This window comes from Callospermophilus lateralis, chromosome 3 (genome assembly GCF_048772815.1).
Source record: "Callospermophilus lateralis isolate mCalLat2 chromosome 3, mCalLat2.hap1, whole genome shotgun sequence".
In the NCBI taxonomy this organism is placed as follows: Eukaryota; Metazoa; Chordata; class Mammalia; order Rodentia; family Sciuridae; genus Callospermophilus; species Callospermophilus lateralis.
In genome coordinates, this window is record NC_135307.1 from 124891081 (window position 1) to 124909349 (window position 18269).

Genomic DNA, 18269 nt, shown 5'->3' on the forward strand with positions numbered 1-18269 from the left:
AGCTTATAACAAATTAACTTGGATTGCATACAAAAACTCTACACTTTCTTTCCTACCCTCACATTTTATGTTGCTGATATTCCAGCTTACATTTTTTAATATGGTATATCTATTAGCAAGCTATTGTAGCTATAATTGTTTTTAATACATTTAATACATAAACTTTATAGTACAGTAAATTATTTATACTTCAACATTACAGTATAGCAAGGTTATGAATTTGACTATATATTTCTTTATCAGTGAATTTTATTCTTTTACATTACTAATTATTGTCCTATATTTTTAACTTGAAGAAATTCCTTTAGTATGTCCTGTGAGGCTGGTGTAGCGGTGGTGAATTCCTTCAGCTTTTGTCTGGAAATTTCATAGTTTTCCCCCCATTTTTGAAGGAGAACTTTGTGGTAAAGTATTCTGGATTGATTGGTAGTTTTTTCTTTCAGCACTTTTAAAATATCTTCCCATTGTCGCCTAGTCTGTAAGGTTTCTGCTGAGAAAAGTATTGTTTGCCTCACAGGGTTTCCTTGTATGTGATAGGTCTCTTTTTGCTTATTGCTTTAAAAATTGTCTCTTTTGACATTATAAATATTTCATTAACATTCACTGAAATTATATGCAATGAATAATCTCAACATAAGGAACCCATCTCCCTGTAGTTCACAGGAAAGGCAAACCCTCTTAATGATGGGTGGTTGAATGGTAACCTTGTTTATTAGTGATTGCTTTGACTTTTATTTTTGACAGTTTGATTATAATATGTCTTGGTAGAGTTCTTTAGGCATTTATGTTTGGAAAATTTGAGTGTCATGTACCTGAATGTCCATAAATACTCAGATTTGGGTTTTTTTTCCTATCCTTTATTTCCTTAAACTTTCTGCCATTTTTTATTCTACTTCAGGAATTCCCATAGCCCTTATATTAATTCTCTTGATGATGTGCCATAAATCATGTGGGTTTTCTTCATTTATTTTAATTCTTTTTAATTTTTGTTTCCTTGGGTGGATAATTTCAAATGTTTGGTTTTTAAATTAACAGAATCTTTCTTCTGCTTGATCAAGTCTACTATTGCTCTCCATTGCATATTTCATTTTACTCATTGTATAATTCAGCTCCTGAATTTGCTTCTTTATTGCTTTTAATTTTTTCTTTAAACAACTTTATTAGTGCATAATAATTAATGGTGAGTTTTATTATCACATATTTTTTCATATACAAAAACCATAATTTGGTCAATTTAAATTCCCAATACCTCCCCTCTCTCCCTTCTGTCCTTCTGGTCCCTTTCCTCTATGCTACTGATCCCCCTTCTAATTTTATGGAGTTCTTCATTTTTTTCCTTCTAGCTTTCAAGTATGAGAGAAAGCATATGATACTTTTCTCTCAAAATCTGACATTTCACTTAAAATTGTGATCTCCAGTTCCTTCCATTTTTCTGAAAATGACATATTTTCATACATCTTTAAGACTGAATAAAACTCCTTTATGTTAAGCTGATTTCACAATTTGACTGTTGTTGTGCTGCAATAAACATGGGTATGCATAAAACCTAAGGTGTGGTATATCTGGATCATATGGAGGATCTATTTTTAGCTTTTTAAAGAACCACCATACTGATTTTCCTAGAAGCAATATTAATTTATATTCCCACCAAAGTGCATAAGAGTTCCTTTTTTCTGTATGCTTGCCAGCATTTATTGTTATTATTTACTATTATTATTATTATTATTTTTGGTACCAGAATTGAACTCAGGGGCACTTAACCACTGAGCCACATCCCCAGCCCTATTTTGTGTTTTTTACTTAGAAACAGGATCTCACTGAGTTTCTTAGTGCCTTGGTTTTGCTGAAGCTGGCTTTGAACTCACAATCCTTCTGCCTCAGCCTCCCAAGATGCTGGAATTACAGGCATACACCACCATGCCTGGTTGTTATTTGTATTCTTGATGCCTGCCACACATATTGTTTTCCTGGTTTCACTGCATTGTCTGTGTTTCTTACAGTTTTCTTCAAATGATTACTTTGAATTCTTTGTTAAGCAATTTGTAGATCTGTATTTATTTATGGTTAGTTACTAGAAAATTATTTTGTTCCTTGGGTGGTACCATGTTTTCTTGTTCTTTCATGCACTGCTATTTTTGCATTTGAAATAATCACCCCCTTCAATCTTTACTGACTGGCTTTTGGAGAGACATGTTTTCACCAGACAGGCAAGAAATTCTGAGGTTTTCCCTGATCTTTTCTATGAATGTTTTTTAATTCCTTTAAGCAAGTAGATTTTTTACAATCCCATGCCTTGATCCCCTAAATTCAGGCTATGTGATGAGATCCTCCAGTTTGTTTTCTCTAGTTCAGTGTCCTAAAATTCTAAAGTTTGTGTGCATTTTCCTAATCATAGACCAATGTTTCTGTTTGCTTGAAAACTTTCTGCATGTGTTCTCATTTGTTCTACACAGGGGCACACTTGGGGTGCTACCCACAGAGGGCATGAGGCATTTTGAGGGTTGAGCATACTCAGAGCTAGTTGGGTGGGTTATAGGTAAGGCACCCTGAGTGGCTTATAAGTGAGCTCCTGATGGAGTCCTTAAAACAGAAGAATCCATGAAGTTCTAAACTGTGCTGTGAGTCACCACCTCTCTTAAGTGCCACCATATTTTTACAACTTCTCAGCTAAATTGATCTCCTTATTTTGGGGGTAGGGTGAGAAATAAATGGGCCTATAGTGAAGCACCATGCCAGGGGAAGATGGAAACTTATTATGCTCTCACTTTCTCCTGTGAAAAATTATGGATTGAGGGAAGACTCTGTTGGTACTCTGTGGTAGAAGGGTTACATAAGTAACTGGAAAATGTTCTCTCTTTTATGTACTAATTAATTATACTTTACAGTAGAATGCATTTTGACATATCATACATAGATGGAATATAATTTCTCATTCTTATGGTTGTACATGATACAGAATCACATCAGTTGTTAGTCATATACGTGCATATGTTAATAATGTCAGATTATTTATACTATCCTTCCTACCCTCATACCCCTCCTCTCCCTTACTCCCCTCTACCTAATCCAAAGTAACTCTATTCTTCCCTAGCTCCCACCCCCTTTATTGTGAATTAGCATCCACATATCAGAGAAAACATTTAGCCTTTATTTATTTGGAATTGGCTTATTTTGCTTAGCATGATAGTCTCCAGCTGCATCCATTTACTGGCAAATGCCATAATTTCATTCATCTTTAAGGCTGAATAATATTTTATATATATATATATATATATATATATATATATATATATATATATATATATATATATCACATTTTCTTTATACATTCATCTGTTGAAGGACTCCTAGGTTGGTTCCATAGCTTCGCTATTATTAGTTGAGCTGCTATAAACATTAATGTGGCTATGTCGCTGTAGTATCCTGATTTTAAGTCCTTTGGGTGTAAACTGAGGAGTGGAATAGCTGGGTCAAATGTTGTTCCAATCCAAGTTTTCTAAGAAATCTCCATGCACTTTCCACAATGGTTGCACTAATTTGCAGTACAACCAGCAATGAATGTATGAGTGAAAATTTTTCTTCACATCCTCACCAACATTTATTGTTGCTTGTATTCTCAGTGTATCTATTCTTGAGGTAATTTTCCTCCCAACAGTATGCTGTATTCTGAATTCCTGAACTTCTACAAAGGTACTCTTGTCATCAGTAATTGTCAAAATTGATGCTTAGGGGAATTGCTGGTAGAAAACCCCTATTCTAGCATTTTTCTGACATCACCCCCAAATTATATCATTACATAAGACCATCAACATAAATCTATAATTGACATTTTAAATTAAATAGGTGATGAAAATATTATGCATAAAATATATCTAGACTTTGTTTTACATATATGTATATTTTTTATTGGTGCTTTTTATTTTTTTCCTGTGGATTTGTGTTACTTTCCAGTATCTTTCTATTTCAGAATTAAGGAGTGTCTTTAGCATTTCTTTTGGGACAGGTTTTATGAAAAAATTTCTCTTAGCTTTTATTTATCTAAGAATGTCTCCATTTATCTTTTTTAAATGCTAGGTTTGGTGAATATACAATTATTGGCTGAGAGATTTTTTAAAGATCACTTTGAGTACATACATTGCCTTCTGGCCTATATAGTTTACAAGAAGTCAGTTATTCTTACTGAGAATAATGTGTATGTAATGAATTGCTAAAAATATTGCTATCTTCAATATTTTCTTTTGTCTGTATCTTTTACAATTTGACTATGATATTTATAGTTGTGGATCTCTTTGAATTTTATCTTAGTTAAATTTGTTCATCTAAGATGTGCCAATTAATGATTTCCTTCAAATTTGGAAGGTTTCATTTTTCAAATACTTTTCCTACCTTTCCTTTTTTTGGCGGGGGGAGGCTCCAATTTATGCATACATTGGTGTGATCCCTGGTATTCCATAGTACTCTGCAGTTTAGTTCATATTTTCTGTATTCTTTCTCTTTGTTCCTCAGACTGGATAATCTCAATTGGTCTATCTTTAAGTTGACTGAGTCTACTCTCTGTTCATATCTACTACTGGAGATCTTCTCATGTAATTTTCATTTCAGTTAGTTCATTTTTTACTCCAGAATTTTCATGTGGAGCTAAAATTGTCTTACTTATAATTTCTATCTCTTCACTGGTAGTTCATACTTGGTGACACATCATTTGCATACTTAAATCTTTAGACAATGTTTTTCTTTAGCTTGTTGAACATATTTTTAATTATTGACTTAATATCTGTATCTACTAAGTCCAACATCTGAATTTCCTCAGGGAATATTTCTACTGACTTCTTTTTCTGTATATGTGTCATACTTTCCTGTTTATTTGTATATCTTATCACTTTTTTGTTGAAACTGGACTTTTTACATATAGTGAGACAATTATGTAAACCAACTTCTCTCCATTCCACAGTTTATTTTAGTTGCTATTTGCTATTGTTGCTCTTGATTTTTTTTTTACATGATTTTTCTGAACAAATTCTGTAAAGTTAATGTGTCCTATAGTATGTGGATATTGAAGTACCACTTGCTTCACAGTATGCAGATAATAAATAGAGAATTCCTTAAATGCCTCCAACCAACATGTCTCTAACCCTTTACTAAGGACATTGTGTGTGCCTGTTGTGGTTCACATTTAGTACTCAAGTAGTTTACTACTTTTCCTTAGCAGGAAGCAGGAGGCTAAGGCCTCCTGCTTGCACAGAACCTCATGGAAATCAAGAGGTAAACAATTAGGGTATTTCCTAATGTTTCCTGTGACAGCCTACAACTCTGTACATGCATGTGAACTTCTAGATACAAAGGAATGTGTCAGAGCTTTTCAAATCTCCCTTTGAACCTTTGAACATTAATTTCCAAGACATTTACTTTCTCTTTTCCTTCTTTCTTTCCTCCTCCACCCCCTTTGTTTCTTTCTGTTCCTGACTGCTTTAAATTCTTCAGGCTTTTGTGAGACTCAGTTTCTATGGATTCCTGTTGATTGTGATTTCCTCACTGAGAGAGCTCTGTGTCAGTTCAAAGAAGTATAAATCTTTAAAATGAGGTTTTTCTAGTGAGCTTCCAGAGAGGTCAAATAGTAATAATTCTCTGGGAATTAAACATTTTGGGGGATTGTACAAAACCCTTTTCTCCTCCCACCACTGCCATCCTGCTTGTTTTCAAGGATACCACCATGTTTCAGGGGAGGAATATGGGAAGGAGACATGTTAAAATTCCACAAATGTTGCTCTTCTTACTGAGGCAGACATTTTTCTTGAATAAATGTTCTGGGAAATTTTGTAAGCCTTTCATTAATTTCCAAAGTTATGAAAAATCTATTTTGACCATGTTGGTCAAGGTTCTTATTGATTTTAAGGAGGAATAGATTTTGAGAGGTCCTACCATTACTTTCCAGAAATGAATATCTAATATTGATTTATCTTCAAATGTTAAACTGACCTTGATTCCATAGATAACACCCATTTAATCACAAAGTACTTCTATATTTTTGGAATTTATTTGCTAAAATTTGACTATATTTTTTCATTTATGTTCTAAGGATAATGTTGTATAGTTTTCTTCATTTCAAACATATGTGTTTTTTTTCTATCTAGGCACTGCTGTTTACATAGAATGAATTGGAACGTATTCCCTTCTTTTAATATTTTAGAAGATTGTGTATAACTGGTATTTTTATGTTTTTATTTTTTTAAATTAATTTTTATTGTTGGTTGTTCAAAACATTACATAGTTCTTGATATATCATATTTCACACTTTGATTCAAGTGGGATATGAACTCCCATTTTTACCCCATATACAGATTGCAGAATCACATCAGTTGCACATCCATTGATTTACATATTGCCATACTAGTGTCTGTTGTATTCTGCTGCCTTTCCTATCCTCTACTATCCCCCCTCCCCCTCCCCTCTTCTCTCTCTACCCCCTCTACTGTAATTCATTTCTCCCCCTTATATTTTCCCCCTTTCCCCCTCACTTCCTCTTGTATGTAATTTTGTATACCCCTGAGGATCTCCTTCCATTTCCATGCAATTTCCCTTCTCTCTCCCTTTCCCTCCCACCTCTCATCCCTGTTTAATGTTAATCTTCTTCTCATGCTCTTCGTCCCTACTCTGTTTTTAATTACTCTCCTTATATCAAAGAAGACATTTGGCATTTGTTTTTAAGGGATTGGCTAGCTTCACTTAGCATAATCTGCTCTAATGCCATCCATTTCCCTGCAAATTCTATGATTTTGTCATTTTTTAATGCAGAGTAATACTCCATTGTGTATAAATGCCACATTTTTTTTTATCCATTCATCTATTGAAGGGCATCTAGGTTGGTTCCACAGTCTTGCTATTGTGAATTGTGCTGCTATGAACATGGATGTAGCAGTGTCCCTATAGTGTGCTTTTTTTAGGTCTTTAGGGAATACACCGAGTAGGGGAATAGCTGGGTCAAATGGTGGTTCCATTCCGAGCTTTCCAAGAAATCTCCATACTGCTTTCCAAATTGGCCGCACCAATTTGCAGTCCCACCAGCAATGTACAAGTGAACCCTTTTCCCCACATCCTTGCCAGCACTTGTTGTTTGACTTCCTAATGGCTGCCAATCTTACTGGAGTGAGATGGTATCTTAGGGTGGTTTTGATTTGCATTTCTCTGACTGCTAGAGATGGTGAGCATTTTTTCATGTACTTGTTGATTGGTTGTATGTCCTCCTCTGAGAAATGTCTGTTCAGGTCCTTGGCCCGTTTGTTGATTGGGTTATTTGTTATCTTATTGTCTAATTTTTTTAGTTCTTTGTATATTCTGGATATTAGGGCTCTGTCTGAAGTGTGAGGAGTAAAGATTTGTTCCCAGGACGTAGGCTCCCTATTTACCTCTCTTATTGTTTCTTTTGCTGAGAAAAAACTTTTTAGTTTGAGTAAGTCCCATTTGTTGATTCTAGTTATTAACTCTTGTGCTATGGGTGTCCTATTGAGGAATTTGGATCCCGACTCCACAGTATGTAGATCATAGCCAACTTTTTCTTCTATCAGACGCCATGTCTCTGATTTGATATCCAGTTCCTTGATCCACTTTGAGTTAACTTTTGTGCATGGTGAGAGAAAGGGATTCAATTTCATTTTGTTGCATATGGATTTCCAGTTTTCCCAGCACCATTTGTTGAAGATGCTATCCTTCCTCCATTGCATGCTTTTAGCCCCTTTATCAAATATAAGATAGTTGTAATTTTGTGGATTGGTTTCTGTGTCCTCTATTCTGTACCATTGGTCCACCCGCCTGTTTTGGTACCAGTACCATGCTATTTTTGTTACTATTGCTCTGTAGTATAGTTTGAAGTCTGGTATAGCTATACCGCCTGATTCACACTTCCTGCTTAGCATTGTTTTTGCTATTCTGGGTCTTTTATTTTTCCATATGAATTTCATGATTGCTTTCTCTATTTCTACAAGAAATGCCGTTGGGATTTTGATTGGCATTGCATTAAACCTATAGAGAACTTTTGGTAATATCGCAATTTTGATGATGTATAACTGGTATTTTAAAATTTCATGTGAGGCTATATGGGTCTGGAGTTTTCTTTGTGGGGAGGTTTTTAACTACAAATAAACTTCTATGAAAAAATCTATTCCAGTTATCTTTTTCTTCATTGAATTTTTGTATGTTGCATCTTTTAAGGAATTTTTAATTTCATTTAAGTTGCCCAATTTATTGGTATACATTTTCCATAAATTTTAATTATTATCATTTTAATGTTCATGTAATCTGTAATAATGTCCTTTCTTGTATTTCATAATATTAGTATTTATATCCTTCTTTTTCTTTTTAATAGTCAATATTATTTATCTTTTCAATAGACCAGTTTTCAATTTCACCCATTCTTCTCTTTCTCTTTTTTGCTCTCTTTATCTTTGTATGTGTATGTATATATACATTTGTAATATATATGTATACATACATACTTAATTGATCTGCTCTCATATTTATAATTGTTTGTTTCTTTTACTCTGGGTTAATTTACTTTTTAAATTTTTAGGTACAGTATAAACTCATTGATTTGAGAACTTTCTTTATTTCTAGTATAGGAGTTCCATTCTATAAATATCCCCTGCTAGTTTTTAATCTTTATTTATTCAAAATACATTTTAATTTTTCTTTTTATAACCTCTTTGACCAATGAATAGATTATAAGGACTAATTTTAATTTCCAAATATCGGTAGCTTTTTAAGAGATACTCATCCTATTTCTAATTCCACCCCATTATGGTTAGATCAACACGTTTTATATTAATTTAGTAACTTTAAAATTTATCAGGATTCACCTTATATCTATCTTATCACATGAAATGTTCCAAAGATATAGGGATCTGCTTATTTCTATGTCTGGGTATGCTTTTACTTTTTATGATTATTTTATCTGCCAAAAAAATAACTACAAGAAAAGAAAACAAACCAATTGAGAAAATACACAAATATCAATAACATTTGAACATCATACTTTATGCCTATTTTCATTATTTACCATCTAAGTTTCTCACATTCCCTTACAACTTTTACAGTCCACTTTATAGTCACTCCCATCAATCATTATTTCTAGATATGTCTGTATTCAAATTATCAAGTACTTTTATGCAATCAATGCTGAATAGTTCAAAATAAATAAAACACCAAACCTCTTAATGTGAAACCCTAAGAATGAAGCCTGCCCAATGAAGTTATTATAACAATGCAATTTGGAAAGGGAAGAATAAAGGAGAAAGGCACATACATAGGAGCATTGGGAGAGAACTGAAGGGGTCACCACATTGAACCAATTCTGAAAGTCTTCTTTTGCTGTCAAATAACATTCATCTGGACCTCTGATTGATATATAAAAAAATAATTTTTAATAATCCTCATATAGTTGTTCATGACTAACCTTGGTAAGGTAGCTCCTGACAAATTAGCACTTTTAAAACTGGGATACTTTCCTACGGAATTGTTATTGGCATTAGGAAAATAGTATACACTTCATCTTTAGTTTCTTATAGCTTTTAATATAGCAAATTCATAAACTTTAGAACTATTTATCACCAAGAGCATGACAGAATTTGAGACATGGAAACGCTGACACATGCAAAAATTAGAGTGGAATAAATATTGCTTTAAGAATCAGTTTTCAATATTTATCACTTGATTGGAACAAAAAGGGACCAGCACCAAAGCAGCATTCAATGTAAACCTTCTTACAACAAGTTTATTATTACTCCCAAGTACCCATCCATAGATTGCATTACTAGATACAACCTCAGAAGAGAACCCATATTTCTATTCCACTAAAAAATTGGCTAAGTTCTTTGGATACAGGAGTCATATCAAGGATTTTGTGACACATGTGTTTTAGCAGTTTTCTCCAAACCAAAAGCATCATTAGTATAAACTTACACTTCAATCTCTATTCCATCACAACCACTTTGCAACTATCTCTCAATCTTATTATCTTTTCTTGTTCAGTAAGCAAATAAAAAAAATGACTTTACCACCCCATAGGCTGCCTACAGGTTATATTGGATTTGTCTTCATACAAATAGTATTCTTAGAAACTACTGACATAAGATGATATTGGAATATTGTGTGAAAAGGGACTTGAACCTGCCATATTTACTGGGAATGCTTTGATCTGTGGGCTCAACCCAGAACTGGGAAGCCATGGTTTTACATGGTTTTAACATGATTCTAACCATATTCAGAGCACACTGATAACCTGATGTTCTCTGTGTCATGTGAGCTAGCACTCTCTCCATTTCTCTCTCTCTCTCTCTCTCTCTCTCTCTCTCTCTCTCTCATACACACACACACACACACACACACACACACACACACACACACACCACTGGGCTATCATCTGAATAAGCCATAAAAAGTTTATATAGTTGTTGATATTAAAAGAAGATATGAGTTCCAGTAGCTATTGGAAGTTTCAAGGAGATGACAGTAATGTCTGTTTTATATACTGCTCAGCACACTTTCATAAAGCTAAGCAAACATTATACTAGATTAAAATTTTTTGTGTCCTATATAATTGATTGACTGCTCAACCTGACACCTTCATTTGTGGCCTTATATTCAATTTCTTATTTGTTCTTAAGCATACATTGCTAGCACTAAAGACAAGGAGAAAAAACTTTATATGTCAAGTATGAATCTGTTCAAATTGTCTGAAAGGAAAAACTAGTAAGATTACAATCTTAAAAATTCCTAGTATAGGGCTGGGGTTGTGGCTCAGTAGTAGAGTGCTTGCCTAGCATGTGTGAGGCCCTAGGTTCAATCCTCAGCACCATATAAAAATAAGTAAAATAAAGGTATTGTGTCCAACTACAATTTTAAAAAATTTAAAAAATTCCTATTATAATGTTAAAATTTAGAAAGTATTTCAGAGGTTTAACCTAATAAATTTTTCTAAATTCATACAATGAAAGCTATCCTGATTAATTTCTTTGTGTTAACTCTGCTTTGTCATTGAACTCCATTTTGCACTTTTGTTGTCTTTATTATTATTTATTATTTATAAATGCATATTATGATAAATAAAGAAAAAAACTATCCAGGCAATGGTTCTTTCAGAACTTATTTTGTTTTGCAATTAGCTGTATCAAACTAATTGGAAATTAAAGACTGCCTTAGTATGACTGTCAGTGATAAGTACTACTATAATGGCATTTATTTTCAAAAGTACTGTCAGTTTCAATTATTTAATTCCAATTTATTTTAGTAGTGTTAACCTTAAGCAAGTATTACTTAAGTAAATATCTTAAATAATAAAATATTATTTGAGTATTCTATCTAACTGTTCCATTTATAAAACATAAATAACTTTGTCTCAATATTACATTATTGAAGTATGGTAAGCTGAATGTTGGGTGGTGATTTAACTATGGCTTACTAAAGAAAACCTTTCAAGCATTACTCTTTCTAGAAATAATTTATAGAAACAGAAGCATGAGTGCATTAAGCCTTGTGTATACTGGTTGTAAATGTATTATATCTTGTGGTAGTAAGAAAGTGTTAACAACCTTTACTCTGGAAATAAGGAATTAAAGAAAAAATGTGGTGTACTTCAGATCTACGGAGGACCGTGACGTATCTATTGTGTTTGACATAGAGATGTAAGGACCGGTTTGACCTCTGGATATTACACAATACATATTGCTACCAAAATATATATCAAATCAGTATCTTCTTTATGATGAAATAAATTGATTGTTAGATTAAGTCAAAACATAAAGATAGATGGATTTATAGATATTTAAATTAATATAGATAATTTGTTTCCTAAGATGCAGCAAATAAATATTTTACCTCTGAAAAGCAGAGAGTGTCAAAATATGTCATAAATCATGTAATATTCTGATTATCTTTAGAATTTCTTAAAATGATGTAATGGTAGTAATTAATGGCTAGAGCTTTTTGATCTTAGAATTAAAAAAGAAAAATTAAGGAAGTAGGATTAAAAGTTGATCCACATTGTTTAGTTTTAGTGGGTCAAGAACTCAAATGGTGAAAAGGAATTGAAAATTGCAGCAGTTCATTGTTCTGACTGTTGGCTTTATATTTCACCTGATTTATCAATATTATTCAAGTTTTTTCAACTGTACAATGCATGTGGGCCTTTAGTGTCTTAAGAGTAATTAATATCTTTGCATGTGGTATAGAAATAATTGCACTATGATTTTCATAACGGAGAAAAACATGTAAGTAAAAGACTTTAAGCATATGCAAGAAAAATAAACAAATGTGTTAAAAAATACATAAATAAATATTCCACAAGATTTTCTTAAAATGCTTGAGTTAAAGAGAGGACACTTTTGATCTGTTATGAGGACATCAATCATTAAGCACAAAGTAACACACAATCTACTGGACAATAATCCTAAGAAATATATGAACCAATATTTGGACTAGTTTGATGAGATACCTTTTTATCTTTCTAAATTGTACAGTTCAATAGATTTGTACCATCCAAACACAGCAAGTCATCAATTCAATGATCAAGATATATTTCAAAAATTCCAGAAACCATCCAATTCTTATTTCTATTACCATCTTATAATGTCATAGAATGAGAGAACAAAGTTTCATAAATAACTTTCTGATTTGCAAAAGTATGAAAAAATAATTTAAGTCAATCCTCAGTTATTAAATTGAAACAGAAATATATTGTTTATGACCATATATATATATGACCACAAAGAACTTATGAACCATGGATTCTGTATTCTGAAACTCTAATAATTAAACAAATGCGGAAATTCTGATAAATATTTTGCCACAGCTATATTTTAATATAATGATTTTTGAGCCAACATGAAATTGCTAAAACAATTATCTTAAATCCTACTTTTTTCCATAAAAGCAGGAAGGAATGAAAATGGTAAGAACTCAATAATGCAGGTAATCTGAGTTAGTGTGTCACTGAGGAAAATGACATGTCTTAAAAATATTCTCAAATAAGATTCTGAGAAGATAAGCGCAGAGACCTCAAAATTTGGCCACAACACACAACATATGAATTTCAAAGGATATTGGTCTAGTTACTCACCCCTATTTCTGAAGTGGAAGATCCGATTCTAGCTCTTCTATCTCATGAGACTTGATAGAAAAAAGCAAAGACATAGTTTTAGAAAATATTGAATAGTAAAAATATCAAGGCACTAAAATAGTTTCTATGGTCATTATTTAATATGGTCAGACAGTGTTCCTTTCTTTTAGCAATACCAGTGGAATTTCCAGTACATATCACAGTTGCTTGACTCTTAATTCAATCTTCTTAATAATCTCCTCATTTGCTGCTCAAGAACATACTTTCTCTATATAAATATGCACAATTCAGTGTAAGAAAATGAAGCAAGTTTTGAGTCACTGAACATTTAAAAGATGCACATTGCCTTAGAGAATAAGATGCTATTACCTGCTATGAGAGAAAGAAAAGACAGGCTCACAGTGGCATTCTATTGTCACCGAAGTGTTACCAATTAAAGCCAGGTTTGGAGAGTCTTATTTGTCCTATTAAAGGGTCACATACCTGGACCTCAGATTGCTATCTGGAAAGAGTCCCTCAGCATCCTCAGACAATTGTTCTCCTCATCAATCCAGACAAGCACCCTTCTAACAAGTAAGCATTTCCATAGCCAGGCTTATTTTGTACAGATTTATGTACTGGGTTATGCATGAAAAGCAGTAAACATACAGTACACATTTTGTTTAGTATCTGAATAATGAAACTTGCATGTGAAATAAATGATCTTGATCACTCTAGTAAAATTAGACAACCTGTTAGGAAATTTTAAAAAACCTTAAGTCAACTAAATTTAAAGAGGTAAATTAGACATCAGAATAATATATTGTATGATTATAGTACAAGTAAGGTTAGAAACATCAAAGTTCTGAATGTGATAGACAAAGATAAAAAATCAATGTTTACCACACTTAAATTTCATAATGAAATTATTTTCACCAAACAAAATGGTAAAAAAGTCAGTAATTAAAAATTATCAAAGGAATAATTATCTTTTGAAGTTACTTCAAAAGAGATTTTTAGGAAAGATGGTGGACTGAGATGGACATCATTACCCTGAGTACATGTATGAAGACATGAATGGTGAGACTCTACTTTGTGTACAATCAGAGACATGAAAATTTATGCTCTATATGTGTACTATGAATTGAAATGCATTTTGCTGTCATATATAACAAATTAAAATAAATAAAGTTTAAAAAAGGGATTTTAAAAAAGAGAAGGAACAATGATGAAGTTTCACCATCCATTAAGGGTATTCATGAGGAAAAAATATGTCTATCATAAAAATAATCTCCTTTGAGCCTCTGAACTCATTAGCCTTGAAGTTCTGACATCATTGACCACTGAATACACAGAATTTTAAAAGCATGAAAGTAGCTGCTCACCTCTTTTCTTTGAAGTCAATAACTTGTTCTAGCTTTGACCTATAGCAAAATTCAAAGAAAATAAATCAGATCAGAAGAGTACCACATCAATTAAAAATTAAAATTGAAGCACAATGTTGGTTCTATTATAATTATTTATGTATCATACAGGAATCCCAGCATTTCTAGTCCTTGCCACAAACTCACAGTTGCTTAACTTTTTGTCACATTTGTCATTTCATTATTCACTTGTTTCCTCCCTAAATTATTCTAAAAATAGCTAATACTCTCTGAGAAGTTATTCAATAAGTGACAAAGCAGTTGTTTCTTAAATAAGAAATTCTAAATTTGTATTCAAATATTTTATGAAAATATCCTACGATATAGGAAGGAAGGAAAGGAGGAAGGAAGGAAAGATGGAAGGAAGGAAGGAAGGATAGGAGGAAGGAAGGAAAGACAGAAGGAAGAATGGTGGTGGGTACATGATAGTGGTATTATAGGATCATCAAAGAGCTAGTTCTGAAAGTGTTATTTGTCCTTTTAGAGAGTCATTCAGCTGGAACTTAATGTCCTCAGATATTTGTGCTTATCATCAATCCAGACCAATGTACTACCAATAAATAAGCATTCCTCATACCATACTAATACTCCTATTGGTTTATCCTCAGCATGCAGAGTATTTCTATAAATAATCCAATAAGTGAGACAGCACTTGTCTCTTTAATAGGAAATTCTAAACCTATATTCAACCAGTAAAGATTTTATGAAAATACCCTGAGATGTAAAAAAAATTATAAGAGAATAGGTGGACATTTGACTTGACTTTTGGGTAGATAACTATAATGGCAACTCTAGAAGTTTCTCAAGACCCTTTTTTCTAGACTAATACATGAATTTATACTGCAGTGGGACAGTTATCAATACTGATATATTTACTTAATATATTAGAAACAAAGAATCACAAGTTAACTAGAAGATTATTAAAGCATGTTACGATATACCTGATAGCAGTACAAAATGATACTTCTTTCATCTGATTGGTTTAAATCAATCCAGGGAAGTTTATGTTCATACTAGGTTCAAAGGATCATTACCCCACACCATTGTTTTATCTGACTAGGAGCAACTTTATTTCAACACAATCTACATTCAGGCCAACCAATTTTGTTTCATGAATTGTTGCCTTTATTAACCTGAAAATGCTCTCAAACATCTGAATTTTTTTATGAAACTCTGTCCTCATTATTATTGTATAAAATATATGTCCTTCCAGAAGCTGTGTAAAATATTCAAAAAATAGAAGTAAATATATAGGGATACTACATATAAAATATTAACTACTATATCCATCAAAGGAATAATTATAAATAATTGTTATTTGTTAGACAAAAATTCAAATTATATTTAAAAAGTTGTTACAAATCAAAATCTATCAAGAGAGAAAAGTATATTAAGAGCCAAGATAACTTATGACATGAGTTATGCAGAAAGAATGTAGAACTCTTTCTTAAATACCCTGAGCATTTAGTATAGACACCAAATTAGCCATCCCTTTAGTGTAGGACTATGCTAATTCTAGACTAAAAAGTAATGTAGATGTGTCCAACAAAACATGACATTGGGCTCTTTCATCTTTCCATGTCACCATTATGGGATGCTTTGATGTCTTGGCTGATACCGATAATACTCCTAAGAGAGGAAAACACCAGTTTCTTATTAGGCTGTGCTAAAAAGTTATTGCCTGGTTTCTAACTGGGATGATGAAGCATGGTTACATTAGTGAATTTGAAATCATTGATGCTCACAGAGATGGGGAAATTGTTGTGAACATCACAGATAGATTAAACAAGTATGGAGTAATTGGTCATAGATTTTATGTGCAACTAAATGATCTAGAAAAATGGCAAAAGAATCTGTTCTCATCCCATCAGTTTGGTTTCTTTGTACTAATGACCTCAGCTGGCATAATGGGCCACAAAGATATAGGAGGGAAAATCCTGGGTTTCTTTTTGTAGGAATGTAATTCAAATAAAATTCCTCAATGGAAAAAAGCAAGATTTTTGAAAAGTCAAAAATAATGGAGGGGTATAGTAATAATTCTAGCAAAATGTCTGCTCCAAATATTACCAAATAGTTTTTACAATGTTATGGTCTGTATGTAAGGTATCCTCCAAAAGTACATGTATGAAACAATGCAGGAAAGTTTAGAGGTGAAATGACTGGGTTATGAGAATCTTAACACAATCAGTGAATTAATCCTGTGACAGGGATTAACTGGTTAATAACTGTAGGCAGATAAGCTGTGGCTAGAGGAGGTGGGTCCCTGGGGATGTGTCTTTGAGGTGTATATTTTGTTCTTGTTGAATGGAGCTCTTTCTCTGCTTCCTGGTACCATGTTCCCAGCTGCTTTCCTGCCATGATGTTCTGCTTTATCTCAGGCCCTGAGGAAGGTAGCCAGTCATCTATGGACTGAGACCTCTGAACCTTGAGTCCTTACATAGTCTTTTCCTCCTTTAAATGTTCTTGTTAGGTTTTTTTTTTTTTTTTGGTCACAGCTGCAAAACAACTGACTAAAACACACAGGTACAAAACTTTTTGCAAAGGTACATCTCAACATTACTTAAAGAGAGAACGTACAAGAACTTAAAAGTAACTGAGTAAAAAGAAATAAAGCAACAGACCCAAATGCCATGTCCACAGACCCAACAGAAGTTGAAGAGCACTTTGAGGGACCTGTAGGATAGTGTAGTGACTCTGGAAATTAGTCTTCTCCACATATAAGCCATGGAAACCCTAGAAAGACTTGGACAGACTGAATCTCTGACTACTGGAAGGAGACTTTAAGTTATACTAGATGTAAACAGCCAGATGCCCAGTGCAAGATTTAAAGAATCAGACTTAATTTAAAGAGGTAAGCATGATTTTAAAGGATACAATTTAGAGTCAGTCTTCTAAATGTCTACTTCTAGAGGAGGAAAAATGCAAGGGGGAATTATTCCCTTTGGGTATTATTTGGTAAAGGGGAAAAATAAAAAGGGAGAAATTTTATATCCTGTAAAACAAAACAAAAAAAATACCCACAAAATCAGGAACCATAACCCCTTCCCCTCTTCAAATAAATTAACTAAGCCCACTACAAAGACAAGGGCCACCTGGTTTATGCCATCAACGTCCTCAAGAAAATATAAGGTCTTATCATTGAAACAAACCATTGAAACAAACCATCTACATACATTCACTTTTTCTGAGAATACCTACCATAATGGTATTGTTAAACCATGATTGAAGTTGACAGGAAACAAGACAGGTACTTGGATGTATCAGCTGTACTGGTGTCAACAAGCCAAAAATGATCTTTATTACCTAAGGAAAGAAGAGCAAGATCAAGAGGAAAATATGTATGGCTCATGCATGCTATTTCTTAATGGAGATATTTGCTTTATACTGAAAAATTATCCACTCTAGATGCTATAGAATAAAGGCTAAATATAAAATTGCTTGAATTTGAAGAACCTATAAAGTTGTTTAAGGCAAAAACAAGAACTTTAATTGACCAACCTTATTTACATATGAATGGAAGCTATATTAATAGTTATTGATTTTATCTATTGCTTGTAATTTATCATATAATGATCTTAGTGGAGCCACATAACACTCAGTTAAAAATATAGCTGACTACTCATAACTGCATTTCATTTTATGAATAAATTGAAATATATATTAGAATTCAAACATATAGCCATAATGTCATTGTCTTTATGTTCTGAGTCATTAATGAACCAGAAACATTTTCATCCTGACATACATTTGGGGTTAATACA

At 32.8% G+C, this 18269-nt stretch overlaps 1 protein-coding gene and 1 non-coding gene across 2 annotated transcripts in view; one reads left to right on the forward strand and one right to left on the reverse strand.

Annotated features, from left to right (window-relative positions):
* The window catches only part of Ube3a (ubiquitin protein ligase E3A), a 189842-nt gene that overhangs the window by 143904 nt on the left and 27669 nt on the right, over positions 1-18269 (forward strand). The window lies entirely within an intron of this gene.
* Positions 13591-13657, reverse strand: LOC143396200 (small nucleolar RNA SNORD109A). The gene has a single exon (XR_013091066.1). It is a non-coding gene; the product is annotated as a small nucleolar RNA SNORD109A (small nucleolar RNA).